The sequence below is a fragment of the Manis javanica genome, chromosome 15 (assembly GCF_040802235.1).
Source record: "Manis javanica isolate MJ-LG chromosome 15, MJ_LKY, whole genome shotgun sequence".
Taxonomy (NCBI): domain Eukaryota; kingdom Metazoa; phylum Chordata; class Mammalia; order Pholidota; family Manidae; genus Manis; species Manis javanica.
This window is the reverse complement of record NC_133170.1, coordinates 23,464,799-23,482,417: the sequence shown is the minus strand read 5'-3', so window position 1 is coordinate 23,482,417 and position 17,619 is coordinate 23,464,799. Positions and strand designations below refer to the sequence as shown.

The 17,619-nt window shown below is 36.6% G+C and overlaps 1 protein-coding gene and 1 pseudogene across 4 annotated transcripts in view; both read right to left on the bottom strand.

The window, feature by feature from the left end:
- Window positions 1–3,895, bottom strand: part of KLRB1 (killer cell lectin like receptor B1) — a 111,315-nt gene extending 107,420 nt beyond the window's left edge. For 2 of the 4 annotated variants that reach the window (XM_073223819.1, XM_073223818.1), the window contains exon 1: window positions 3,551–3,895. The gene's annotated coding sequence lies outside the window, so the exon portion shown is untranslated. The remainder of the gene's footprint in view (window positions 1–3,550) is intronic. The other 2 variants (XM_073223820.1, XM_073223821.1) reach the window with 2 other exon arrangements.
- A 5,226-nt stretch (window positions 3,896–9,121) lies between these two features.
- Window positions 9,122–10,527, bottom strand: LOC118970602 (radixin pseudogene; annotated as a pseudogene).
- Between the last annotated feature and the right edge of the window lie 7,092 nt (window positions 10,528–17,619).

Sequence of the window (17,619 nt, the reverse complement as noted above, 5' to 3'; positions counted from 1 at the left end):
GAGGACACTGGAGTAAAATGCAGATTGGGCTTCTTCTCCTGGTTCTGATTTTTCTGTTTTACAATAAATTTTCTTTTTGCTCTTGGTATACTGTAGCATGAAACTGACATTAAAAAAAAAATAGTGCTAAACCATCAACAGCCCTGTGCTGACAAGCAGAAACAAATGCAAAACTATTTTGGAGTTGGAATATTACTTAGCCATAAAAAGAACGAAGTACTGCCACATGCTGTAACATGGATAACCCTTGAAAATAGGAGGTTAAGTGGAAGAAGCCATACACAAAAGGTCAAATACTGTATGATCCCATACATATGAAATATCCAGAATAGGTAAAAACAGAGAGACAGATGCCGATTGACAGCTGACAGGGGCTGGTGTGGTGGTGAGAGATGCAGAGCAACTGCTTAGTGGGTAGCAGGTTTCACCTTGGTGTGATGCAATATTTTGGAAATAGACAGAGATGGTAGTTGCACAACACTGTGAATGTACCACTGAATTATTCACTTGAAAAGATTAAATTTACATTATGCCAATTTGACCACAATTAAAAAAAAACTATTCTGTAGTGACACTTCCACACTGTGGGAAAGTTCACATTGAAGGTGAGTTCACAACAGAAAACAAAAAATGCCATCTGGGAGAGTCGTTATAAGCAACAAACAGGAGGATCAGAATCAGGAGAACCCAGTATTCTACAAGTAATGACATCAGATAGTATGAAGTGAAGAAAATCATAATACAAGAACAAGCCTCTACAAAAATAATAGACATACTTACAAATAACTAAATAGAAATAAAAAATATGATAGGTAAAATGTTTAATGAATTGGATAAACAACTAATTAAACTGAAGGAATGATTAATGGAACTTAAAGCTGAGAATAGAAATTAAAAAACATGTAAGACATTAAAAAACTTGGATAACATAACAAGAATATTCCAGAAAACATCTAAGAAATAAAAAAATAATAAAGGCAATATTTGAGATATCAATGACAAGCAATTTCCATAATTGTTATTATCATCTAACAGACATATAAATCATTACAATTACTTTTAAGAAAAATGTGTGATTTTATAATAAAGTTGAAGAATGTGCATATACTACGAATTTACTATCCTACTCGTAGTTTCTCCTGGAAAGAAGTTCTCAGAATAAGCACCTGTGTAGTATTGTTCCTTGAAGCATTGTTTTATAATAGGAAAAAGATAGAAACATATGAACTGAATCTTTCCCAGGAGAAGTCTTTGACATACTCTGCTTTTATACATTAGGAAATCTGCATTCGGTCATGAGGGGCTGTATACTACTCAAAAATAAAAAACACTGAATGAATTCAGTTTTATCCAAGGAAAAAGTTTGTTGATTGAGTTTAAAATTTAAAATACACAAATTTGTAAGTGAAGACATTTTATTAATTTTATAAAGGTTTGCTGAAACAATGTGCTCAGAATAAAGTTAGTAAGTACTATTCAGAGGAGTGTCCATTCAAGTCCTGATTCAAATCAGTTATGCAAAATCTAATGGCCTTGATTATTTGATCAATTCACAATCTATCAGTAGTAGATGAGAAATAAAGAATGAAAATATGCCTAGAGAGGAACATGTGCCTAAGCAGTGAAGGAGGACAGTTGGGAGAAAAAAACAATAAAAAGCAGACATATTTACAAAATGCTTGTCACTTTGAGTCCCCTAATTTGGAGATGGGCAGCCCTAGGTATCTCTGTTTTTCTTGAAGTCTTCGTTGTATTTTAGTATAGCTTTAAACTTCATGTTCAGAATGGATGATAGTACACATTTCATTTTGGTCCATATGCCCTCTTTAAGACAGTAGGCTGGGAAGAACGGAATAAGGTACGGAGACAACAAACACGACTGAAGAAAGCTGAAGAGGAAAGTTAGAATTGTCACACTCGACAGTTTGAACCCCAGGTATGCTGCTGGGTAGGTCAATTTCAGAGGCCATGCACCTGAGTGCCGTGATTGCCCTAGAGCTACACCTAGAGGGCCAAGTGACATAAAGGAAACCAGCATCTATCTAACCCCTTTCAATAAACAAGAAACAGAGGGCATTTTGAAAGAAGTGATGTATCCTGTGTGCTGTGAACCTCTCCTTTAAGTTTCTCTAAATCTTCAGTAACATATACATGTCCTGCTAATGCTCTGGAAAAACCAGATTTGTTATTGTGACTGGGGACGGTGTTGAGTCCTGTTTCAAGGATGTCAGGAGGCGAAAGTAAAACTACTTGCAGGTACAGCTAACAGCCAAGTTCCAGTCAATGCTCTGTCACAGGACTAAGGAGATACAGAGGGAAGCCTTGTGTGAGGAGCAAGTCATACCTCATTTGAGAAACAACAAACATTTGTCCTACACTTGGACAAAAGAAAAGCAAAACGAAATTAACAGCATTTCTGATAGCATATAGCATATCTAGGCAATTTTCTGACAGTCATTTTGGAAGAAAAATCATTTAATATTTCTGTTAAATGACCCCTATGATACTGAGGAGATAGAATTTTATTACACCCTATCTAATAGATCTATGGAGTTAAGAAAGCTTCAGGTTATATTAGATTTTCTGGAAAAAGAAAGGAAAGAAGAATATCATTTTATGGAGGTTGCTGTGGGCAAGAAGACAGGGAATTTTGTGTCAGAGAAATACTGGACAAGGTATTTGAAAATAAAAAGGTATTTTTTTCTTTTGTTACATAGGAGGACCTTGACTTCCTACACCCTGAGGTGTACACCTACACTTCTATACACACTTTCCAGTTTTTCTTTCATTATGTAATTAAGCAATTGCCACTCAGAACCAGCCAGAAACAATTCCCACTACTCAGAAAGCCCTGCTCCACTTCCTTCACACCCTCAACCCTCTGCCAAATTGTTTTTCTTTTCGGTAGGGTTTCCTCCCTGATGGGCAAAGTTGAGCTCTAGAGACCTCTGGAGGCAAATACAGACGATGAACTGACAGCACTGTGTGCCTTGAGAAAAATCGTGAAGAATATTAAATCTTTTCTATCGCCCTTCAGCATTGCTCATTCGGGGCTCCCTTTCCCAGTTGCTAGTACCCGCTTTGAAGTTCCAGCTCCCAATCATGCCCAACCTTTTCAACACGGTTGCGCTTACGGGATTTCCCTGCATCATTGACCATCCATTCAAACTCACTTGTCTCACGCCCTATTCCTTAAGAGCTCGGCTCTCTGGCAGGAATAAAGTTTCAAGCTAACTGATTTAACTCCTTAAAAAGTTAACATAAAGTAGTGTCTGGGGCTAAGGATCCCTCTGAGTTAAGGAGAAACAGTTTTAGTAACGATTGCACTGTAATGAGTACCGTTCGCTATCGTGGAGCTGCTTTTACAGCATACCTCTGCAAAAGAGATGTCTCTAAGCCCCCTTCACTTACTCTCCACCCGTTGGGGAGGGTAGGTTAAGTCTGGTTGCTTTGTTCTCCTATCGCTTCACCAAAACCGCTTCTGCCAAGGTCAGCAGCGACTCCCGTCAGGGGAAATCCAGAACCAGCATTCCCTCCTCCTCCCACTAACCTCTCCGGCCGCTAAGACGGCCTGGCGCGCACCTCTGGGTGGCGGTCGGGAGGCGGCGGCGTCAGGTCCTCTGCTCCGGGCACGAAAACGGTCAGGGCCGGGGAAGGTCCCGGAAGGCGCCCGGCGAGCTCCTGGGAACCCGGCCCGCGGGCCAGGGGGGGCGCTGCGCTGAGCTACCGAAAAGCTGACCTTTCCTCCGCTGTTCAAGTCCGGGCTTGCGGGCTGAGGGCGAGCGCCCAGCGCCCAGGAGGGACCAGCAGAAGCGGGCGCGGGACCGGCCCTCACCCAGGCCGGCACGCGCGGGACTCCGGATGCGCAAGCGCAGGCCGTCGCCGTCGCCCCCGCCCGCAGCCGCCCCGCAGCAGCCAAGCAGCCGCCCTGCCCTCCTAGCTGCCGCGAGATGCAATTAACCAATGACAGATGAAACCTGGAAATGGGATTCTGCTCCCGTTTTTCAATATCGCTGTAGGACAGAGAGCATATTAACCTTTGTAAGTTTCTATGCCTTTGTGTGATCGAACTTATAGTCTCTTGAACATGGTTTGAGCCAGGGGAAAAGAATGAGGGTCCTTAGGAAGTTCATTGAATACATTCCACCGGGAAAATCAGGAGTACCTTCTGAGAGTGGACTGCACTGACTAGTACGTGTCCTGAAAAGAATTCCAAGAACGGGTTGAACATATTTCAGCTCTTTTAACAAATTAGTGGGTTTTTAGAAATATAAACCACAGGAAATAAGCTCATTCAGAAAGAGACCACACTGTAGGTATTGTAAAGAACAATGAATAAAATTCAGAAGACTTGGATTTATGTTGTAACTGCTCTACGAAGCTGTCTTTAGACGATCATCTCTGAAGTTCAAATTTCTCATATATAACAAAAGAAAAAAAGGATAATTATACTTTTCTACCTCTAGGTTACTCAAAAGCACAAATGGGATATTGTATATGAAAATATAAAGCACAAAATGCTGTATTAAAAACTTGTTTTATCAAAAACTTCTTTCTTCTTATGCTCAGAAGAGCTAAATGACTATTTTGTCTCAAATGTTGTAATTTAAACCAAGTAAAAACAGCAATAACTGTTTATTTCCTTAACTTGATGAATAGGTGTAATTTAGGCTTTTACTTGGGTAACAGTTTTCCTAGTTTGTAGTTAGGTATAAATTACCAAGTTTTGGACCATGAACTAAAGAAGAATAATTTGTGCTAAACTTTTTCCTATAAATATGGAAGCCCATTCATGTAATGCAATGTCATGGCATCTTTGGCAAAACTGTTTACTTGACTTCATTACCTGCCCTCCTCATAGAACTCATCATTCTTATTACTTGACTCATGACTTTTTCTCCTGTTGAGTAAGTTTCACGAGGGCAAGAACCACATCTGTCTTGTTTATTGTCAACACCTAGCACAATGCTTAGTTCCATACAGTGATCTCTCTACCCACGTACTTCTTTCTCTCATATATATATATATATATACACACACATTCACATATGTATGTATATATACATAAACACACATTTATATATGCATTTATGTATATGTGAATATGCATAACCACATATGTATATTTATGTATTAAAGGCATAATGCTTAGTTGATAGATAGGCTTAATATACTGTATAAATTATACAAATATGCACATTTATATATATGTATATATAATATGTGGACATTAATTCTTACCAATTACTTAATGCATGTATATATTATATACACATTTATAATACATTCATGTGTAAATCTTATACACACTGATATAGTACATCTGTATGCTCATATAGTTATGTATATATTTTCAAACAGCTCATTAAAAATGTTTTGAGTTCTTTGTAGGCTGTATGTCCATAGTTTACTATTATGAAGGGTATATATATCCTGCTGCCTTTAGAGTTAAAAGTAATCTATGTTTTGTGTAAAATATATGATCATTAGGATAGCAACAATTTTTTTCTTGTCTAATTCTTTATAATGTGTATGTTTAATTGCAAATTATGGTTGGGACTTGGACTTATGTAAAATCTTTCAGGAAAAAGATTTTTAGTACATTGCTAAAAGGGAGGAAAGACCAGCACTCCTCAGGTCTTGCTCTCTGCCGTCTTCGTCTTAAGGTAAACCACAAATGTACTAGCTACTGAAGATGAGAAGTCTATTATAAAACACCAGAGGAGGTATTTTTACCACTTCAGTTATGCCACTTTTCACATTTGCACAATAAACTGTGCCAATCATTATTGTTTGAGATTTCTTTTTTGTTCCTGGGGAAAAAAATGAGATTTACTTTAATACTTCTTATTTATAAGATTAATTTCTTAATTCTACATAGGAATTAAAATTCATCAGTACTGAATACAGAAAGTCTAGTCAAGACCCGAAATTGTTTTGAGACCACCTGACTTAATACTGTACCAGGTACAGCAGATGCTTGAACAAAAATGGTTTGAACTGTGTGACTCCACCGATATGCAGATTTTTTTGGAAACATTTTTTGATATTTGTGACAATTTGAAGAAAAAACTTGTTTTCTCTAGCTTTGTTGTAAGAGTACAGTATATAATAGACATTACATAATATCTAATTGACTATACATGTTATTGATAAGGCTTCAGAATAACAGTATGTTATTAGTAATGAAGTTTTGGGGGAAGTAACAAGTCATACACAGATTTTCAACTGCACGGGGGTCAGTACCCTTAACAACCCTCCCACCCCTGTTGTTCATGAGTCAGCTTTACTGTGATTCTTATCTTTAAAAAGGAAAAGGTTTTAAACTGAAATATTAATACAAAATAAGTTCTTGAACTTCAAGGGATTCAAGAACCTTATATAAAAATATGGTTGTGTGTGTGTGTATGTGTGTGTGTGTGTATCTTTTTTTTTTTTAACTTTCCTGAGTCATCCTTTTCATCAGACCCTCGGAGGGCTTCATTCAGTTAAGAGATCTTTATCAGTTCGTTGGCAGTCTTGGGACCTGGACTTGTCGTTCATCCCTATATGCCTTTCTTCTAAAATTTGTTTCTCTGTTTACACCCTTTAATGTCATATTAAGGCCTTTGACTTCACTTTACTTTGTTCCTATTGAGACACATCCCATCAAATATTATACTGGGAGACAGATGACAGTAGTATAATGTTGAGGCATTTGACTTGGACGACCAGAGGCATATGATGTAGTGAATATTTTTTCTCATCATTTCAGATTTGAGCACGTTCCTTAGGCAGTTCTTCACCACAGGAGTCCAGATGGCAACTCCCCCCACTGCAGAAGCTAAAAAACTTTTCACCTTTCCACCTTTCCCTGGATCTGAGGACGCTGAGGAGAAAAGGTATCTTATTTTTATGACGTTCATTTTTCAAATACTTTCCTCCTTCTATGAAATTATTCTAGGACACCACATCTGTACTGTATGATCACTACATCCTTAGCCCTCTCCATTCCCATTTTGAAAACCAGGCTTACTTCATGTTGATATCAAGAAAACAAGTAATTGTGAAGTTATAGCTAGTTTTATTCCACTTTATTTCAGCATATTAATGGGCTTGGCAGCGTGCATTCCCTCTTATGTTAATTCTGTAGAATGAGACCTCTGCAGTGTAGCTCATATTCAATCATTCTCTGAATTAAAGGCTGAATAATATTAAGTTAATATGCAGACTGAAGGTGAGGACTTTTCAGACTGAGGAGGGCTCTGCTGAGAAAGTAGGTCCACTACTGAACAGTCTTCCACAAAAGGAGAAGCTGCTTCTATCAATGTTTTCCTTTCTTCCCCTGTAAGAACAAGGAACAAATCTATTATCCTAACATAGCAAAAAGAAATATAAAAGAGACTTTTAATGCTAATTATTTTTGTTTCTTTCCTTCCCAATTTTACAGCCCAGATTAGTCCGAAAAATGCAGTTATATTAGACTAGTCAGATAACTTATCTCTGTGGGGTTTAAGTTGTTCATCTCAACTGGAGGTTTGCCCTTGACTTCTAGAGCTCTTTCCAGTTCTAGAATTCTATCCCTCTGCCTATTCACTTAAAATTACTAATACCATTCATAATTGCTAATATCATTCACAAGGATTCAGTGACATAAGCAGATATGCATTGGTCTGTTCTGGGGTTTAGTTTCATCTAGAAGCCTAGAATATATACCATCTGTATGTTACCATTGTTTTATAGATATTCATAAAGAACTTTTCTCCAACCATTTATTCAGTAAAATGTTAAAATAATGGCCATATGACTAACTGGATTATGTTAGTTATGTCCAATGTACATGAGTAAAATTTTTAAATTCTTGATTGAATTGATTAATTTTAGGAAAATTTCTCACCTATGTGTATAAGATTTATAGTGCCCAGGAGTAGCTAATGTGAATAGATATAAATAAATAAAAACACAGAGATAAACTTCATAATTTAGTTTGCTTTCACCTGAATGTGGTTTCAGAGAAGCTTGAGTAGAGCCCACTGTCAAACTGCCCTGGGAAACGTACTGCGCGATCTTCATCATAAAATCTGAATGTAACCTTGACGTTCTTTCCTTTATCAATGAAATGAACCCATAATATACATTATATCACAGGGTGAAATTCTATGGAAAATCTCTAATTTTAGTTCTATTTCAAATTTCATACTCTTTGTGAAGTTGTACTGTATTGTTTAGGATCCACCTGAGCAGCAAACATAATTACAACATGTTATGAGAGAATAGTACTTTGGGGTAAATGAATAATATTGGTGATTCTTACCAAAAATGCTCAGCACAATTACTATTACAAGGAAGATAATGAAGGTTGTACATCAATTTTCAGTAAAATTCCATGGTGGTGGGGCCTGGCTTTTCTCTCTGAGAATTTTAAGAATCTTTTATTTATTCCTTGAATTTTTAATGTCTTGTGGGTCTGTTTACACCTTTTTTGTTGAGCATTCAGTGGGGCATTTTAAACAGGAAACTCACTACTTAACTTCTGAGAAAGCTTCTTTTCATTTCTTTTATAGTTGTATTCCAACTTTCATTCTAATATCTTATTTTGACACTCGTTAGTGAGTTATTGTGTTGTTGGGTTGATTTTCTGTAATTATACTTTTTTCTATTTTTTAATCTTTTTCTTTTTAGAGTCTGCTGGCTAGGAGAGTTCCACAAGTTTTTCCTCCACTAGTTTCATAGAATTTATTTTTCTTATTTATTTTATGATAACTTTAATTTCTAAGGGTTCTTTCTTGTTCTTTAAATGCTCTTTTTTCCATTGGTTCTTTTTGTTTAAGTGATGCAGTTTTCTTCTATTCCCCTCAAGCTAAGGTTATTAAGTATAAGAATATTTAAAAATTTTATTGTCTTTCCCATCATATTTCATGTGGACTTCATTTTATATGTGCTTGTTTCAGTCTCTGCTTTTTTTTTTTAGAGAGAACTTTTTATTTCTTAAACAAATCTTAACAAGTAACATGACTTAGATATGGTCAGGGTTACTGCACTTGAATGAGAATTTTGCATAAATTACAGGACAATCATACAGATTTTAGGACAGCCTGGAAAAACTTCTTTTATTAGAAAACAAAGAACAAATTCGAGGATGTCCTTTGCCTTAAAATGACTGATTTGAAATTGTCTTGATAGGGATTGCTCTATATTCTTTCTTATGTTCTTCCTTATATTCTTTAGTGTCTCTTTACTTGAGTAGTTTTCTGTGTGTAAATCATTAATATTTTTATTATACATCCTTTCTGTGCTTTCATTGTTCTTCAATTTGCCTAAGACGTTCCATTAGCTCTTCCTTTTCACGTTCTATTCTTTCCTTTTCCTTTTCTACTATTTCTCTTTTCTTCTTTTCATTCTCTAACTTTCCAATTGCTTCTGGTGTTTCTCCTCCCTAGCCTGAGCCTTCATCTGCAGTACTTCGATAGTATCAGGCTTCCTTCTCCACATGTAGAGCTCGTGGTTTCCCATACACAAGGCCAAAATCCGCTTATTGATTCTCACACGAGGTGCATAAAAAACAAAATCAGATGCCTTTTTGTCAATTGGCTTTATAACAAATTTTTTGTCATTAAATGAAATATTTCTGATTTCACTCCATGGAAAACCAATTTTAGGTGTTAACTTGTCATCATGCTCATAAATATTCAGACCCAAAGCATCAACACCTAGTCACAATTCGGTTCCCTTTTTATTTTTTATTTCAAAATAGTTGACTCCATACATTTCTAGATCTTGTGCAATTTTCAGGTATTCCATCATAGAATCTTCCCTTAGCATTCCTCTATGTTCTTCATGCCAGTTCTGTATTCTTTCTTCCCACTGTTCTTTTGTTAGTTTGTGTTGTTCCAAAACACGCTGGGGAAGGAGTCTATCAGTAGCCAGGTAGCCTACTTTATGAAGCTCCTTACTATAATCTCCATATTTGGCTTGGACAGCATAGGAAGCCAGAAGAACTGCAGTTTCTGGTGGGCAATATATCTCATCATTTAAGATAGCTTCTTTAACTTGCAGGAAGAAGAGTCTCTGAGTTATTTCTTGAATTAATTCCTCAGAAACATCTTCTGGAAAGAATTTAGCTCTAAATTTGAACTGTAAAGGATTCTCTTTTTTAACATCTTGCTGTGTCACCTTTTTATTTAGTTTAAGCCATGTAGAATAACCTTTGCTGTCCACATACTGCAGCCCAAAAAACCAGACCTCACGCAAACCAACTGTTTTCACCACCTGGTCAAAAAGTTGTTTGCCAGTTGTATTGAGCTGAATGGCAAATTCCAGTTCAGCATCCATTGTGGTTACTCTTACATTGATTGGTTTTGGCATTTTCCTTCTCTTTTTGTCACCTTTAAAAATTCTTCACTTTTATGAATTCTGTTGTCACCTTCCCGGAGCGGCTTCTTCCCTCCTGGCGGGCGGCCGGGGCGCTGCGCGGTGGCGGGGAAGGCGAGGCGGCGGGGAGAGCTCGCGCCGCCGGAGAGGAGAGGCGCCGCCGCCGCCGCAATATGGCCACCCGGCCCCTCCTCGGGCGAAAAGGCGGGGCTGCCTCGCGCCCCCCGCCCTGCCGGTCTCTGCTTTTTTAAGAGGCTTTCCCAAATACCTAGCGATCTTCACCAGACTATTGATATTTGCGAGTAGGGTACTCAGTCATAGTGGGAGGTTCTGTGTATGGAACCATTGGACATCACTGTAGACATTCCAGCAGAGATTATTCATTTCCTCTTATTCTCAATATCTGTAGGTATTTTTTGCATCTTAGTTTTCTCAAAGAGAAATTCTCCATTATGCTTAGTGAAAAAAGTCAGATAGAGATAGACAAATGCCATATAATCTCACGTACACGTGGAATCTTAAAACAAAATAACAAAAATTGAACTCATAGATAAAGAGAAGAGATTGGTGGTTGCCTGAGGTGGGGGTGCAAGTGGGCAAAATGGGTGAAGGGGGTCAAAAGTACAAAGTTCCAGCTATAAAATAAATGTTGTACAGCATGGTGACTATAGTTAATAATATTGTATTGTATATTTGAAAGCTGCTAAAAGAGTACATCTTGAAATTTCTAATCACAAGAAAAAACATTTGTAAACATAGAAAATCCTAAAGACTCCACCAAAAAACTATTAGAATAAACTAATAACTGAATTCAGCAAAGTTGCAGGATACAAAATTAATACACAGAAATATGTTGCATTCCTATATACCAACAAACTAGCAGGAAGAGAAATCATGAAAACAACTCTACTTACAATTGCGTTATTAAGAATAAAATACCTAGGAATAAACTTAACCAATAAAGTGAAAGACCTGTACTCTGAAAACTGTAAGACAGTGATGAGAAAAATTAAGGAAGATATAAATAAATGGAAATCTATCCCATGCTCATGGATAGGAAAAATTAATATTGTAAAAATGGCTATCCTGCCTAAACAAATCTACAGATTCAGTGCAATCCCTATAGAAATATCAACAGCATTTTTCAATGAACTAGAGCAAATAGTTCTGAAATTCATATGAAACCACAAAAGACCCCGAATAGCCAAAGCAATCCTGAGAAAGAAGAACAAAGCTGGGGGAATTATGCTCCTTGTCTTCAATCTCCACTACAAAGCTATAGTAATAAAAACAGTTTGGTACTGGCACAAGAGCAGACCCATAGATCAATGGAACAGAATAGAGCCCAGATATAGACCAGACATATATGGTCAATTACTATATGATAAAGGAACCATGAAGATACAATGGGGAAAAGACAGCCTCTTCAACAACTGGTGCTGGCAAAACTGGACAGGTACATGCAAGAGAATGAAACTAAATTGTTGTTTAACTCCATATATAAAAGTAAACTCAAAATGGATCAGAGACCTAAATGTAAGACATGTAACCATAAAACTCTTAGAAGAAAACAGGAAAAATATCTTGAATATAAGCATGAGCAAATTTTTCCTGGACACATGTCCTTGGGAAAGGGAAACATAATAAAAAATGATCAGGTGGGACTACATCAAGCTAAAAACCTGCTGTACAGCAAAGGACACCATCAGCAGAACAAAAGGGCATCCCACAGTATAGGTGAATATACTTGTGATTCACCTGGTAAGGGGTTAACATCCAAAATATATGAAGAACTCATATGCCTCAGCACCCAAACAACAAATAACCTGATTAAAACATGGGCTGAGGACCTGAACAGACGCTTCTCCAAAGAAGAAATACAAATGGTCAACAGACACATGAAAAGGTGCTCCACATCACTAATCATCAGGGAAATGAAAATTAAAACCACAATGAGATATCAACTCACACCAGGCAGGATGGCCACTGTCCAAAAGACAAGAAATAGCAAATGTTGGTGAGGATGTGGAGAAATGGGAACCCTCCTACACTGTTGGTAGGAATGTAAATTGGTGCAACTGCTATGAAAAGAAGTATGGAGGTTCCTAAAAAACTAAAAATAGAAATACCAGTCTATTTTTATATTTTCTATTACTGGAATTACACAGTTATTTCACTTCTAGGAATTTACCTGAAGAAAACAAAATCCCTGCTTCAAAAAGATATATGCACCCCTATGTTCATTGATGCATTATTTACAACAGCTAAGATATGGAAATAATCTAAGCATCCATCAAATGATAAATAGATACAGAAGTTGTGGTATATGTATACAATGGAATATTATTCAGCCATAAAAATAAAAGAAATCCTGCCATTTGCAACAACATGGATGGAGCTAGAGGGTATTATGCTCAGTGAAGAAAGCCAGGTGGAGAAAAACACAAATACCATATAATTCCACTCATTTGTGGAATATAAAACAAAACAAACAGAAGGAATAGACAGCAGTAGACTCATAGACACTGAGAAGTGACTAGTGGTCATCAAGGGGTAGGGGTTGGGGCAGTTGGGTGGGGAGAATGAGGGGGATAAAGGGCACAATAATTTGCAATCACAATATAAGTTGATCACGGGGACAGCAGTATAGCATACTGAATATAGTCAATGATTCTGTAACATCTTTCTATGTTGATAGTAACTGCACTAGAGAGTGTGAGGATTTAATAATATGGGTAATTGTTGAACAACTATGTTGTACATTTGAAACAACACAAGATTGTATATCAATACTTCAATTAAAAAAAAGAAAAAAACATTTGTAACTATTTGTGGTGATGGATGTTAACTAGACTTATTGTGGTGATCATTTCATAATACCTACATATATTGAGTCATTTTGTTGCATACCTGATACTAACATAATATTACATCTTCAATTATACCTAAAAAAAAATAAATCAATTCTCCAGTTTTATCTCTGGTTGCCTTAAGCCTGGCTGTTTCAAGGTTCTTGAAGTTGATTAGGATATAGGTCAAAGGGGCTCTGCGATCATTATTCAGAATTTCAATTAATTCCTCTGTTTTCAATAAAGTGCTTCCTCCCTTAGCTTTCCTAAAAATTCCCAACTTGAATCCAGATTCCTTTGGTTCAGTCATGCTAGGGAATAAACTTGAATCTTCTACAGAGATGTAAGTTGTAGTTGTTCAAAGTGAAAGGATCTTAAGAAACCAAACTCTTCTTTATATGTATTTTCAACTAATCCTCCATATTTTTCTGATATTTCCCCTCTACTGTATTAGTTTTCTCTTGCTGAACACAAAGCTTCATAAACTTAATGGTTTAAAACAGAGCTTACTTCTTACTTTGCTGTCTGTGCACCAGGAATCAGGGCATGGCTTAGGTGGGTCCTCTGCTTCAGACTCTCACAAGGCTGCAGTTCAGGTGTTGGCTGTGGCTGTGGTCTTATCTGAGGCTCAAGTGGGGAAGGATCTGCTTCCAGGCTCACACGGTTGTTGGTGGATTTCAGTTCCTTATATGCTGTCAAACTGAGGGCTTCAGTTTCTTGTTGGCTACCAGCCAGAGGTGGCCTTCAGTTTTTTGCCAGAATGACTTTCCCCAACATGATATCTTATTTTCTCCAAGCCAACAATAGAGAAAAGTCTCTTCCAGCAAGACAGATGTTATAATTTCATGTAACATTATTACACTCATGTAATCACGTACATCCCAATATCTTTGCTGTATTGTGTGGGTTAAAAGCAAGTCATGGGTCCCACCCAACACAAGGCATGGAGACTAAAACAAAGGGTTTGTGGGGGCCACCAAACAGTTTGTCCACCACACCGAACATTCAAGGTGCATGGTCTAATTCCTCAGTATCCAGGGCTCTATAACCAAAGTTACTTGACATATTCCAAGATGCATGGATATTTCTCTCTTTTGTCTATTTCCTTCTAATCCTTTTTATATTATCAAAATTTTCAAAATAATGTTTAAATGGAGTTTGTAAAGAAACAGAAATAAATATTCCTGTTGAATATTACAAGTTAACTTGAAAGTCTCCTGAGTTTTTAAGTAGCTTTTATTTGGATATTAAAAAGAAAAATTCCTTTACATATATAGGAAAAACATAGACATATTGCTCTTATTGCTTGTTTAATTTTATTAAGGGGCAACTTAGTTTATATTATTAACTAATGAGTTTTCAAGCCCAGATGATATATAATGTGTATACGTTTTATGGTGTAAGATGTATGTATATATCTATATCTATATAGATAGACCAAATTTTTATACACTTATATTTTATATATGTTATATATATATATTTAAAATATATAAAATATTTATTTTTGGTAGAAATATATACCAAAATATGTTCTGTTAAGTAAACATTGGGGTTATTTGTATTAGTAGATTCATTTTCATTAAATGTTATATAAAGTTCATACATGGAATGTTCAGAAATTTAATGTAGATATTCACATAAAGTCAGTAACATTAATTTACATGAAATCTGTAAATACATTCTGATGATTTTATTAGCTAAAAGCTAACATTTATTGAGATCATTATGTTTTTCATACATTAGCTCATTTAAACCTCATAGCATCACAACAAATACAGGAGCTGGGGGCTATTTATTGATGAGAAAAAATGGTAATTTAACCAAAGTCCACAGAAGGATAGGAGTTGAGCAGAAATTTGATACCAGATTATTTGATGCAAAAGCCTGTAAACTCAATGGCTAAACTAAACTGTTTCTCCTGGAACTGGATCTTGAGATTAAAAGTCCTCCTCTCAAGGAGCTGATTTTTCTAGAGAATTAGACAAACCAATTACTAACAATTACTATAGGAGGCAAAAAAAACTCTCCACCAGAGCATGCATAAGGAACTATTACAGTCTAGAAGTGCATCACAAAGAACACTTCAAACGAGGTGAGAACATTGAAGAACAAGTATTTCGTTTTATTAAGAAACAAAGCTGATAAGCAAGTGGTTGAATCTCACTGAAATGCGCCTTAAAGGAGTACTTGCAGGATATACGGCAATTTGTATTAGGCTGGTTTGCCTCGTCATTCCAGACTTTCAAAAGACTTGATAAAAATAGAATCATACCGTTTGTAATCTTTCATGTCTAGCTTCTTTGTTCATCAGATTTTTTACCTATTTGTACTGTTGTATGTGTAATGAATTTGACAGTATGGATGCACCACAATTTAACAGTGATGGACATCTGCATTGTTTCCAGTTTGAGGTTATTAAGAATAAAACTGCCATGAAATTTTTGTACCTTTCTTTGGATCCACATTTATTTCTATTAGTAAATGAGTGGAATTGGTGGGTCTTAGGTCTTGCTATGATCAGCCTCAGTAGACACAGCCAAACCAAAGTAGGTGTTACCAATTTATACTCCCTCTGAAAAGATATGAGACTTCCAACTGATACAAATCCTCACTAACATATGGTATTCTCAGTTTTCATTTTTGTTTATTAAAAAAATTTTTAAACATTGTAGTCAGCATGTAGTAACTCCTTTTAGCTTTAATTTCCATTTGTCTGATGACAAATTTGAGGGTTTTGATAAGCTAATTTGCCATTTCGATGTCCTTTCCATGAAATGCCTTTCCAGTCTTCTGCTCATTTAAAAATGTGAGTTGTCTGTCTTTGTGTTGATTTCTCAGTTATTTAAACTATAAACCTCCCAGACATTGCTAAAGGAATCCATGCTCCTATTGAGACACATCTTTAACATTCAGGCAGGCAGTTTAAACTTCTCTTATCTTTCACTTCCTGTTTGTGCAGAGTCTCAAGATCAATCAGAGGTGAGAGCATAGGGTCTGTACATGCATTCAGCCCCAGCCATGCACACCGACATGATGTTTTTAATCACCAGGAATATGTTCCAAGCCCACCTTTCAGAGTTCACTACAGCTTTCCCAAGCCCACAGAGAACAATATAAGTAAGTTATCAAAACCTACTGATGAGCAAGGTTTTTTCTTTCACGTTTTGGTCAGCTTTTTGTCTTCACTGTTTTCATTGCTGCCATAAGAAGTGAAACAATTGTCCCTGATATTTTTGACAAACACCTGTAAGAATTAGGGAAAGAGTAGATGGTTTTTAAAAAGTCTCATCTGAAGATACATAGGCAAGCCTTAGCAAGGGAGTGCAAGCTGGAGAAAAGGCAATGTTCTCTCCAAGGGGGCCCTATGTGATTGGGGTTGCCATAAACTTTAAATACCATTAAACCTGATATTCAGTTTTAAATATTCCATATTTTTATGTGCCAAAATATGCCATATTTGCCTAAACTGTCAAATTGCCTGGGTATAAATTTAGATCTGAAATTTAAAGTCCTTGGGCAAAGTGCTTAATTTCCTTGGACTCAGTTTCCTTATTTATAAAATGAGATTGTAATGACACCTAAGTCAAATGGTTGTGGTGCAGATTAAATAAATTATTTATAGATAAAGTATTTCATCTCTGACATATGGGAGCACTATATAATGTTGACTATAATTATTGCTATCTTATTATTATCTTTATTCTAACAATATTGTCATTCAATACAGACTTTCGTTATTTTTACACTTTTGGTGCCTCGGATAATACAGGGAGCAAGTGTCTGCAATCTTAGCGAAGAAGTATGGATGGAAGACTGAACCACAGGGAAGTAGGTATAAATTAACAAAATGTGAGCAACAGAGCAGCCTGTAGCAGCAGATGAATGAGAGGTACCGTGCAACAAACACGTTTTTAGGCACCCCCCAAGAATTCTGAGAGTTATTCAGAAGAGATTTCTCTAAGGCAGGATGAAACTCAAGTACTTTCATTTGGGTATTCAAGAGAAGTCTGGATGATCATTCTGTAGGTAATACCAACCCTACCCGCACAGGACAACCTGAAAACTGCAAGATATTTTAAACCATATTGAAGGCATCAGTGGGATAACAAATTAGTGAAGAATAGCACAATGCAAATCCAAGAGAAAGATGAAACCCAGAAATAAGGGCTTTCCTGTAGAAGATTTTCAAAGACAGAAACCAAGATGCTGAGCAGGGAATGGGCGGTCTTTGAGCTTCCGGCAGTCTCAGGAGCCAGGGTATCCCAGTACTCAAGCAGGGCCAGGGGACTGAAAAATCAATACATCTGCTTAGTTCACCAAAAAAAACCCGACAACCTGGGACAAGATTTTGCAACCTTGTGACCACTGACATTTTGAGTGACATTGTTTTTTGTTTCTGAGGGTTGCCCTGTACATT